A 12113-nucleotide genomic window follows, 5' to 3' on the forward strand; every position below is an offset into this window, starting at 1 on the left:
TTAGTCAACTTAAAGCATAATAACGGAAACAAGCATATAAACTCAGATTACTATGTGACCATGTAATATAACCTCATAGGGTTATACTATAACATAATATGGTCACAAAGGAACCTTAATGCATACAGAAAATAAGCTAATTCGGGTCAGAAATGAAAGTCAAAGCAAAAGTCAAGCTTTTGCGACTTTCAGTTGCGAACTGAGTTTAAACTCAGAATTGTCGGGTTGAATATATTTATAGATGTTCTACTAATGTTTACCAATTTATTAGAGTAATAAAACATGTTTTATAACTTCTACATTATCAGATTTGAATTTATTTAAAAACTGACCCGTTTGACTTTATTTTATTAACTTTGACCCGACAATTAACTAAGTAAACGTGGTAATTAGGAGGTGCCCTTTTGAGAGATTAACACCTACCTAATTACGATCATGTAGCCATATTCATCTCGAACAATGGCTGGACCGTTTAGGTCTAAACCGAAAGTCAAAGCCTTTTAGCGGAAACTTTGACTTTCGGCTTTTAAAAGCTTAAATACTGAAAAGCAGAGGCTAGGGACACTTACAACAGGTCCTAGCTCGAATATTGAACTAATGGAGTCTCCTTTATGATCAGGAATCTCCAAGAATGCAAAGCAAGAGAGAAAGATGAGATTTTGTGAGGTGCAAGTTCAAATGGCAACAAAAGGCTCCTATTTATACTAGTTCTTGGATTCTCAAGATGAAGCCAGGTGTTTAGAGGCCTCCCTTGATCATCACAAGTGTCCAAGAGGTTTTTGAAAACCATCAACAAGCTCCTTGTATCGAAATCAGGCTGCATGGTGGTTTGATTGGGGAACAAGGCTGCAATACATGCAGCTGTCCACTATTTTCGCATCTGGGCGTTGACTCGCGGCCCGCGAGAGGTAAGGGAGTCCGGGTCGCGGCCCGCGACTCTCCTTCGACCTGGTAAACCAGTTTTCTTATTTTGACAGTTTTAGTCCCTGGTCCTTCATACTTATTATATGTTTTATTTTAGACACCCTTGGCCCCTAAAGTTAGTTTTTGATGATCATGGAAGTTATAATAAACATAGTTAGGCTTTGATTTCATTAAAAGATCACCCGGAAGTACTAGTTTTTATCGTTGACGCTTTTAACCCTTCTTCTTGCAATCTTGCACATATTATCATGTAACGGTATCAAAACCCTTCATAGCCAATATCAAGCATTCCCGATAGTATGATTGAACATTACGAAGCCCCAGGTACATTAAAAGGTCACTCAGAGGTAATAATTAACATGTTGATACTTTTAACCCTTTTGTCACCATAACTTTTATTTGTTTTCACAAACGGCTTCTTGTGCCCAATAATTTACTCGTTTGGGAATACGAACATCGTATAAGGTCATTCAGAGGCATAGTTTAGACATGTTGACACTTTTAGTCCCTCCGCATACATATTTTCACTGTTTGTCAACATTAGTCCTTCAAAGTCAACTTTTTACACATTTAGGGTTTAGGACACGTGTCTTCACATCATTGGACATGATTTTTACGAGGTGTTACATCAACCCCCGAAGCCTCTGAAGGATTCTCCTGGAAAGATTCTTTTAAATACTGTGAATATCATAAAGGGCGCGGGCACGACACCAACGATTACTTCCAGCTGAAGAAGCAAATCGAATACTATGTCAAGTCAGGGAAGCAAGCTCATCTGGTTAAAGACATTAAGCAGGGCCCTTTACTTATCAAAGATGAGGATGACAAGGTGGGGAAAAAGCAGCATGACATGAACATGGTATACGTCGAAGACGTAGGAGGAACCAAACAGGGAGGCGAGATTCCGGAACCATGGATGTTGGTCGATATGCACATAGGGTCTCGACAGCGGGAGACCCACTGACGTGAGGTCGAAGTCTCACTAAAAAATAATCCAAATACACTAAATAGATAGTGGTAAATGGGTATCGAACACAGGGAGTTTGTGGAAAATGTACTGTCTAAGTAGTTTACGAATTACTAAAACTAAAACTAATATGCAGAAAAGTAATATCAAGATTTGGTTGTTTGATTGGTTTGTATAACAACCCTCCTAAGGCCCTTAACACAACCCTAAAACATTCCTAATATACCCCGTATATGAGAAACGAGCCTAAAATACCTTAACATTTATAAAAATAAAATAAAACAAATAAATAGGGTGTCTCGCGGCCTGCGACGGGTGAGACCAAAGGTTTCGCGGGCGCGACGGCCCTTGCTTGCCCAGCACACAAGTAAGCCACGTGTCCTAACTCGTGGCAAGTCTACCCCCTTGACTCGACAGACCTAAGCCCTAGCTATGGCAGCTCGTGGCCAACGATAGGCTTAGCCTAGGGCGTCGCGGGGCGCGAGGAAGTGGCTGATCAGCCTATAAAAGGGGGTCGAGAGCTCAAAAGTCACCGTTCAAAACTTTATTTTCTCTCCCAACATATAGTAGACATAACTTTCCGGAATAATACCCCTAAAAAGCGAATCTCTGCCTCATTGTAAGTATTATAACCCCTATTTGTTACCCTACACGATTGATCTAGAGCTCTGTAACGCATGTCAAGGCTCTACATGACTCAGTCGTTGGAGTTCTGTCTCGTGTTACACCCGATTGATCTAGGACTCCGTAATGCATATCAAGGCTCCACCTGACTCAGTCATTGGAGTTCTGTCTCGAGTTGTACGGTTAATGTGATTTAGGTTATCTTACTAACATGTGTGCATTGTTTAACTTTAATAGATAATAACCAGGAGAATCACCAGGAAACTATAGTAGTATCACCTAAGTCAACAATGTGAGTCATTCTCCTTTTCTACCAAATTGTTTTACCAAAACCTCAAATGTTTTCAATTACAATTACAGTGATTAAGTCTTTGTAATTCTACAATTGCTGCCACTATTATGGGGTTTGTATACAGTACTTGATAACCATTACAATTAGGCACGGGTATCCAATGTGTGATATGACCATAGTCACAGATCCATCGAGTGACTCGTACTAAACGAGTAATTGTGTAGATATAAACATTGTAATCGCCCTTAATACTGTAATGTGTAACAATTAATGTTTTACAAATTGGAATGTACTCGTCAGTATTTCTTGCTGATAAAATATTTTTAAAACGCGTTTCAGGTAACTTAATGTGAAGCCAATAGAAGCCAGCTGGAGAGCACTGAAGGCTTAAAGTTGTGGCTATAAAAGTTACCTAAATAACAAGGAGTTTTATTTTCAATAAACTAGGGTTTATCCCTACAAATGTATTGCCAAATGAGACTTGGGTTTTATCCCATTTATTTATTATAAAAAGTTGGTGTTTTAACTCAGATAAAATATTTCCTAACTACGGTCCTGATGTCTCATTTCCGCTGCCAAATTAATAAACACCGATACCACCAGCTCTGAGTGTCCCGCGGTCACCCGCTCATGGGGCAGGGGCCGGGGGCTGCGACAGAAGGTGGTATCAGAGCTACAGCCACTGGTTTAAGCCAATGAAGTGTTCTGCTGACACTTAAAATTCTAAATAAACTATGTTAGGAAATAATTTATGTGATTATGTGTAAATATGTATATTATTGTTTTGTGATATTTGACAATCTGTTAGTTTACAGTATGAGTGTGCAAGGTACATCCGACGCTTATCGTCAATTAGCTAGTTCCCCAAAAGATGAAGGAACCTCATCTCAGCCAAACCTCTCAGGATACTCAGCTGATACTGAGGAAGGAATATTTATTTTTAAGGCATAGTTTGAGGAGCCATTCCTTTCTAAAAAGAGAGGATGGTTTAATATAGGAGCGCATAAGAGAAGAAAGAGGATGAAGAAATTACAACAACAGAGAGCATTAGTCAGAGCTAATAGGAAAGTGAATGCACAAACTCAGGAAACAGTTAATAGACCATCGGGGGAAGAGGAACTAGATAGGCAGTTGGCAGATTTCCATATGCTAGCCACTACCGCAGTACACTCTAACCTAAACCAAAAAGCTGAACCACCACTGTTACCCTTATTTCCAGACCAACAAATGTTAGAACCAAACCAGGAAGACCAGTTTCCAATCCCAGATGTCGACCCCTATGAAATCCCTAAATTTCCCCCACCAAATCCCATAGCTCAGTACACTAACCTTAACCCTTTAGACCCATTCTGGAACAGCGACTCGTATAAGCAGAGTGTAATAAGAAACCCATACCCTTACGGACATCCCATTCCTCGATACCCTGATTGTGACACTTCGGGTTTTCCCGGACAACCTTCTTGATGTAACACTTCGTGTACGTATATTATTAAATGAAAAGCTATGAATTATCTGTTATTACGTGTTGTATGTATGTATATTATATGTGTGATTACAAGTGAACCGAGACCCCAAGGACCCGACTCGAGACCACTCCCGGTCTCGAGTGAACAGTGAACTGATGGGCCGTTGAGCCGCTCCCTTTAGCCTCACACGAAACCCACTCGGAAACCCATAAGGGTGCATGGCCCTTGAATGGGTTATAAAATCCCCACATAAGCCACACTTCCCTCATTTTGACACTCAAACATTCTCTTGCTCACACACACTCCCTCTAAAACCCTAGAACATCACCACAACCTCCTCCCCTCCTTCTCGGACTCAACCGGCAACAAGAACACCCTCGGATTGGTTTGGAATCATCACTCGAAGGCTTCATTTTATCACCTACTCGAACACCTTTGTGCCACACATTAACCGGTTAGTGCCATATTTAGATGTTTATTGCCAAATACATGAGAAATTGTTGTGTATCTACAATGAAGGTGTTTGTTTGATAAAAGATGATTATTTGTCATTAAGTGATGCTTGTTTGATAATATGTTACGGCTAGGAGTTGATGATAAGTGCTTACCATGTTCTTAGCTAGAAATGTTACTAATAATGATGATGAACGTGTTTTAGCTAGTTAGAAGTTGAACCATGTGTGGTTGCTATTATTGATGTTTGGCCGAATGATATGCATGATTGTTTGAATCTTAGTGAATGGGAAAAATGATCATGTGATAAAAACCCCTAAAAATAATGAACTATTTGAATGTGACTTGAACACTCGAATATGTGAAGAACATGTTGAAGGTGTGATGAATGTTATGAATATTTGAAAAATGCTTGTTTTGATCCATTTTGGTTATTAAACAGACAAGAAAACATGTTTGTGATTTCTTATTGGATAGTACACGGCTGCATGATATTACAATTCTATTGGCTAGTACATAGGACAGGTTCTAGAAGGATTCAGGTGCACGTAACAGTGGTTGCGAGTCGGAACCCTTGGTTGCGACTCGAGACCAAAACGTGATTCTTCGAGATCTCCCGGTTGCGACTCGCAAGCAGCACACTCGAGACCAAAGCATGATGAACCGAGACCGAGGTTGCGAGTCGGAACCCTTGGTTGCGACTCGAGACCAAAGCATGATGAACCGAGACCGAGGTTGCGAGTCGGAATCCTTGGTTGCGACTCGAGACCGTGTATTCTCGAGTCGAGACCACCCTTGTCTCGACTGGGCCGCCTAAGTGTTATTGGGCCAAGACTTGTTGGACTATCTGTTGACTGGACTGCATGTGTTTCTGTTACTGTGTGTTTGCGAAGATGTTAGGGCAGGTCCAATAACCCAACTGTTGAATGTATGCATGCTAAGTGTGTCTATACGTGTTTGCTATACGTGATTACTTGTACCCCAACTTGACCTATATTTGGTAACCATGCTAGGACGTGGTGACCAACGTGTTTGACCAAGTAAAATATCTACCGAGCAACCCAAGGTGAGTTCACAACCTAAAGCATGCGTTCCCGGTGGTTTGGGAAACGGAACTACAAACAACCCTGTCCCCTTATGAGGGATACAACTTACTTTCTTCCCTTGTTATTGGGAACCTTTAGTTAATTACTGTTTATACGGATTGCAACAAACGGCACTAAACGAAACTCTATCACTCAAGTCCCTACTACATAATACCGATTAGTCGCCGGGGCCAGGGCGAACGGGTTATTAGTTGATAGCGCTATTTAGGTTTTACCAACCTCACACCGTGCCATGGTATGGGATCGGTCATGAACTAATGTACTCAGGCATCCGTCAATGATGATAGAACATTGACATCGGGGCATCCTGCGGAAACGCAAACGGTTACCTAGTGTTCGGTATTGGAAAAACAGTTTAGTCGCTAACTTTTGGGGTAGCTCCCCATGGCATGTATAAACGAGTAAATTAACTGGTGAAATAAGTTTTTGGTAATTAAAACTAGACAACTAGTGAACTCACTCAGCATTATTGTTGACACCTTACTGCATGCTTTGCAGGTAACCAGTGACTGAGGAGCTGCTGCTTGGGAATGTGTAGTGTTCGTCAAAACCCGCGTGTTGGGTTTTAATTATCTTGAACTTTGAACTATCTTTTTGGTTTATGCTTCCGCTGTTTTTGTTTAAACTAATTATCGAACTTAAACTACGATGTTGCTAACTACCTTGGGATAGCAATTATTTTACTATTAACCAATGCTTAGTATAATTGGTGGCTGGATCCTGGTCAGTCACGCCCTCAAGCGGATGTCACTCCGCAGGTGGAATTTGGGGGTGTGACACTGATCCAGTACCAGCACCAGCACCCATGCCACCTATGAGCCAAGAAAATTTGGAAGAACTTCGCTCATATGGTGACGAGTTAGTGGAAGAAGGAGATAGAATCCGACAGATAGGAGAGAAACTAGTATGGAAGTACTTCGAACGTGAGATACATGATTGGATACACGACACCTAGAAAATTTATAGATATAGGGGATGGATCATGAGAAAACTAGTTTAAATGAGAAAACCAAAAAACTAATTAAAAAATCCTAAAAAACATACCAAATTTTTTTTTTTACAATTTTTTATAAAAAATCGCTATATTTTATGCATGGAAAAAAATTTTCAAAAAAAAAAAAAATTTGTTGTATTACACATGTGTAGTACACATATAATGCACATGTGCAGTACAACAAATTTCGTTTTTTTTTTAAATTATATATATATATATATATATATATATATATATATATATATATATAATAGCGATTTTTTATAAAAATTGTAAATTTTTTTTGTATGTTTTTAGCTTTTTTTTAGGCTTTTTTTAGTTAGTTTTCTAGTTTTATCATTTAGATGTAGTTTTCTCATGATCCTTTCCCTATAGATATATGTGTAATTTTGTATTTTGATAATATATATATATATAACCAACTAAAATAAAATAGATACAGATGTATAACTACTAATATATTTTATTTCCAAGTTGTAGTATGTAACCGATGCATATATATATAAAAGAGTAAAGTCGCAATGTTCGACTTTTTTGATCAACCTGCTTGTGTGATTGAGTATAAATGTCTGTATTAAAATTTTATTCTGTAATATTAATACCTGATAAATGTTTATAATCCAGATGTAGAACGAAGTAAATCAGGAAAACCAGAATAATGATAATAACGAGAATCAAGTGAATAATAGTGCTATCGAACATATAGTCACACAAGGAATTATAGATGCTATGCCTTATATTATTAAGACAGTAAAAGAAGCAGAAAATAATAAATCTGTAACTAGAAGTAAACGTCAACCCACTGAACCAAGTCATAGTGTAAACGAAAATCACCAACCCCTGATCCAAGCTCCAATTCCAAAAAGAAGAAGAACCATTTCTTATGGTTGTTCTTATAAAGAATCCTTAGCCTGCAAACCAATAGAATTCTCAGGCAATGAAGGAGCCATTTTAGCCTTGCGCTGGATAGAAAAAAACATAAGCAGTCATAAAAATAAGTAAATGTGCAGATGAAGATAAGATTATGTTTGCTTCTAATCTTTTCAAAAATGCAGCCTTAGAATGGAGGAATACTATTCTCCAGTCTAGAGAGAGTGACAGAGTTTATAATATAGAATGGACTAACTTTAAAGAGATAGCCAAAAGAAAATTTTGTCCACTTCATGAGAAGGAACGAATCGCCAATAAATTCCTAAATCTTAAAATGACTGGAATAGACTGCAAAGGTTACACTACTATATTCTTTGAATATGCTAGAATAGTGCCAACCTTAGCCTCACCTGAGCCAATATTAATCTCCCGTTACCTTTGGGGATTAATTGGTGAGATCAGACAAGTAGTTAAGGCAGCTAGACCTCAAACCATAGAAGAAGCAGTAGAACTAGCCAACACCCTGACTGATGAATTGGTACGTACACAAGAAGAAAACCAGAGAAAGAACTTAGCTCAAAGGATTACCCAAGAATTTCGTTCTGGTAATTCCTACCGTGGAAAGGGAACAGGTTCTTCTGCACCCTACTGCAAGTTTTGTAGAAAGAAGCACTCAGGAAAATGTGTTGTCTCCTGCAACTTTTGCAAGTGCCCAGGACATAAGGAAAAAGACTGTAGGAGAAAGGCTAGTGCCAGAATATGCTACAATTGTGGAGAAACTGGTCACATCAAACCGAACTATCCGAAACTAGCTCTAGCAGCCACCAGCAAAGCTAAGACAACTGAAGGACCCAAGAAGAATGCCAGAGCATTTGTTCTGACAGCTGAAGAAGCTAAGATGATTCCGGATGTGATAGCCGGTACGTTCTTAGTTAATAATATATTTGCCAAAGTATTATTTGACTCCGGTGCAAACCAAAGTTTTATCAATACTTCTTTCTACAAACTTCTCAATCAACCATTAACTAAACTTCAACAAGACTACCTGGTAGAAACGGCAAACGGAGAATCCATTAAGATTAGTGAAATCTTGCAGGGAGCAAGAATAGAAAATTTGAACCATCTTTTCTCTGCTAACCTTTACCCAATGAATCTAGCCGGATTCGATATTGTATTAGGAATGGATTGGTTGGTAGCCAATCCTGCCAGTGTTTTATGTGATCAAAAGTCAGTACAAGTAAGTACAACAAGTGGCAAAAAGATCACAATCAAAAGAGACAAGCCAACCAGGTCAACAAAATTCATCTCTGTGATGAAAACTGCAAGTTATGCAAAGAAAAGAGGAATAGTATATATGATTTTTTAATCATTAATACTAAAGGAAAAGAAATAAAAGATATTCTTGTGGTATCTAAATTCTCAGACGTTTTTCTAGAAGAGTTACCTGGATTACCACCTGATAGAGAGGTTGAATTTAGAATTCACCTAATACCAGGGACGACACCGATTGCCAAAGCGCCATATCATCTAGCACAAACGGAGATGCAGGAACTGAAGAAACAATTGGATGAACTTCTTGACAAAGGTTTTATACAACCTAGTTCATCGCCATGGGGAACGCCGGTTTTATTTGTTAAGAAGAAAGACGGATCAATGCGTATGTGCATTGATTACCGAGAATTGAACAAGGTTACGATTAAAAATCGGTACCCACTACCGAGAATCGATGATCTGTTCGATCAACTTCAAGGAGCTCGATTCTTTTCTAAGATTGATTTACGTTCAGGATATCATCGACTGAAAGTACAGGAAGAGGACATTCCTAAAACTGCTTTCAGAACAAGGTACGGTCATTATGAATTTACCATCATGCCATTTGGTCTAACCAATACCCCAGCCGCATTTATGGACATGATGAACATGATATGTAAACCATACCTGGATAAATTCATAATTGTCTTTATAGATGGTATTCGAATTCTAATTTACTCTCAGAGTAAAGAAGAACATGCAGAGCATCTATATACACTTCTGACATTGTTGAGAAAAGAGAAGCTTTATGCTAAATTCTCGAAATGTGAATTCTGGTAACAAGAAGTGCAATTCCTTGGACATCTGGTTAATCATGAAGGAATTCATGTGGATCCCACAAAGATCAAGGCGATTACTAATTGGAAAGTGCCTGAGTCACCCACAGAAGTACGAAGTTTTCTTGGACTAGCAGGATATTATAGACGGTTTATCCAAGATTTTTTCTAGAATAACCATTCCATTAACCAAACTAACCTGCAAATCAGTTAAGTTTGAATGGGGACCGAAACAGGAAGAAGCCTTTAAGATTCTTAAGCAAAGGTTAACCAACGCACCCATACTCGCATTACCAGAGGGAACTGAAGACTTTATAGTCTATTGTGATGCGTCTAAGTTAGGATATGGATGTGTGTTGATGCAACATCAAAAGGTTATAGCCTATGCCTCTAGACAACTCAAGAAACACGAAGAAAATTACACAACCCATGATCTAGAGTTAGGAGCAATAGTTTTTTCCCTTAAGATTTGGAGACGCTATCTTTATGGTAATAAGTTTGTTGTCTTCACAGATCATAAGAATTTAAGATATATTTTTGGGCAAAAAGAATTAAATATGAGACAGAGACGATGGATAGAAATTCTTAGTGATTATGATTGCGATATCCAGTACCATGCAGGAAAAGCTAATGTAGTAGCTGATGCTTTAAGTCGAAAGTATCATGAAAAGCCGAAACGAGTACGTTCTCTCAGGATAAATCTACAAGTAGATTTAAATGGACAAATTAGATAGATGTAGAAAACAACAATCAAGGACGATGCTGAAAATTTAAAAGGAATGATTAAGGAATTAGAAAAAGGATCAGATGGAATTTGGAAGTTCCATAAGAAAAGGACGTGGATACCTAAGCAAGCAAACCTACGCCACAAAATTCTAGAAGAAACCCATAACTCTAAGTATATGATACATCCCGGAAGTGATAAGATGTATCAAGATCTAAGAAAGAATTTCTGGTGGATAGGAATGAGAAAGGATATAGCCAACTATGTTGCAAAATGTCTAACCTGCTCACAGGTTAAGGCTGAACATCAGAAACCTTCAGGATTATTACAGCAACTAGAAATGCCAATATGGAAATGGAAATTGATAACAATAGACTTTGTTACCAAATTACCCAAAACACGAAAAGGTAATGATACAATCTGTGTGATTGTAGACAGATTGATAAAATCTGCTCATTTCTTACCAATGAAGGAAACTTTCAGTATGGAACAGTTAGCCAAATTATATGTAAATGAAATAGTTTCATTACAAGGAATTCCTCTATCTATTGTATCTGATAGAGATAGCCGTTTTACTTCTCATTTTTGGACAAGTTTCCAAAAAGCAATGGGAACCAAGTTACATCTAAGCACAGCTTATCACCCTCAAACGGATGGACAAAGCGAAAGGACAATACAAACAATGGAAGATATGCTTAGAGCCTGTGTAATTGATTTCAGAGGAAATTGGGACGATCATTTACCATTAATAGAATTTTCCTAAAATAACAACTAGCATTAATGTTGCACCTTTTGAAGCACTTTATGGACGAAAGTGACGAACTCCAGTCTGTTGGGCAGAAATTGGAGAAAAGCAACTATCTGGACCAGAGAAAGTGCAAGAAACAACAGACAAAATTATTCAAGTCAAGGAAAGACTAAAAGCAGCACGAGATCGTCAAAAGAGTTACGCAGATAACAGACGAAAACCTTTGTAATTTCAAGTAGGAGATAAGGTATTATTAAAAGTTTCTCCATGGAAAGGAATAGTTAGATTCGTTAAAAGAGAAAAGCTAAGCCCCAGGTACGTTGGACCTTTTGAGATTATTAGAAGAAAAGGACCTGTAGCTTATCAGCTACAACTGCCAGAGGAAATGGTAGGAATACATGATGTGTTTCATGTTTGTAATCTCAAAAAGTGCTTAGCAGATGAATCGTTAGTAATACCTCTTAAGGACATAGAGGTAAATAAGAAACTTAAGTTTATAGAGAAACTCATTCAGATTGAAGACAGAAAGATCAAGAATCTCAAACACAAGAGACTAGTTCTGGTCAAAGTGAAATGGGATTCCAAGAGAGGACCAGAATACACTTGGGAGCTCGAGTCAGAAATGCAAAGGAAATACCCACACCTGTTCCAGTAGACCTCAAGGACGAGATCTAAAACAAGTGGGGAGGATATAACAACCCTCCTAAGACCCTTAACACTACCGAAAACGTTCCTAATATACCCCGTATATGAGAAATGAGCCTAAAATACCTTAGCATTTATAAAAATCAAATAAAACAAATAAATAGGGTGTCTCGCGGCCCGTGACGGGTGAGACCAAAGGTCTCGCGGGGCGCG

Source organism: Helianthus annuus, chromosome 5 (assembly GCF_002127325.2).
Source record: "Helianthus annuus cultivar XRQ/B chromosome 5, HanXRQr2.0-SUNRISE, whole genome shotgun sequence".
Classification (NCBI taxonomy): Eukaryota; Viridiplantae; Streptophyta; class Magnoliopsida; order Asterales; family Asteraceae; genus Helianthus; species Helianthus annuus.